The sequence below is a fragment of the Panthera uncia genome, assembly GCF_023721935.1.
Source record: "Panthera uncia isolate 11264 chromosome E2 unlocalized genomic scaffold, Puncia_PCG_1.0 HiC_scaffold_19, whole genome shotgun sequence".
Lineage (NCBI taxonomy): Eukaryota > Metazoa > Chordata > Mammalia > Carnivora > Felidae > Panthera > Panthera uncia.
In genome coordinates, this window is record NW_026057588.1 from 31,846,706 (window position 1) to 31,847,519 (window position 814).

The following is an 814-nucleotide window of genomic DNA, read 5'->3' on the forward strand; positions in this document are numbered from 1 at the left end:
AAGGACCACCTGATTAAGGCAGCCCACTCAGGGTAAGCTCCCTTTTAACTGAAGGTCCATTAGGCACTTGAATGACATCTGCCAAATCCTTTCGCTTTCACCACGTGACGTAGCCTAATCACAGCAGTGATGTCCCATCATACTCACAGGTCCTCCTTAAACTCAGGGACAGGGGACCATACAAGGGGGTTGGGGTCATCTTAGGAGCCTGCCTACCACAGGGGCTTTGGAGTGGAGTCAAACTAGAACTTAGCCACACCCATAAAATCCACCAGGAGGGACCAGGATAAACAAAAGCAGACTCAGAGAATGCAGTGCAGTTTCAAGGACAAACACCAATGAACACTTGCATTTACTGATAAAATATACAAGTCCTGGTCTCTCTCTTTTTTTTTTTTTTTTTTTAAGTAATCTCTATGCCCATCATGGGGCTCAAACTCACAACCCTGAGATCAAGAGTCACATGTTCTACCAACTGAGCCTGCCAGGGACCCTCCGAATCCTGTTCTCTTAAGTCTACAGTCTCCAACTTTTTGCCAAGATCAATTCCAAGTCTGTGTAACAAAGAGAATCAAAGATCTCCTGGTCAGAGAGATTTATTGTTGGTTCAGATTTCTGTCCTGCTTTCTTCTAAATTCTTACCACCCTGGCCTCTTCCAAAGTAGATGCAGAGAGGCCTGATCCTTAAATGTAGGACTGGCCCCACTGTGTGATACTAAGTCTCTCCAAAAAAGAAAGTTTTGTGGTCCAAGTTGAGCTCAGATGGCTGTGTCAGACCTCACACACACAAACATACCCCTCTCCACAACCAATA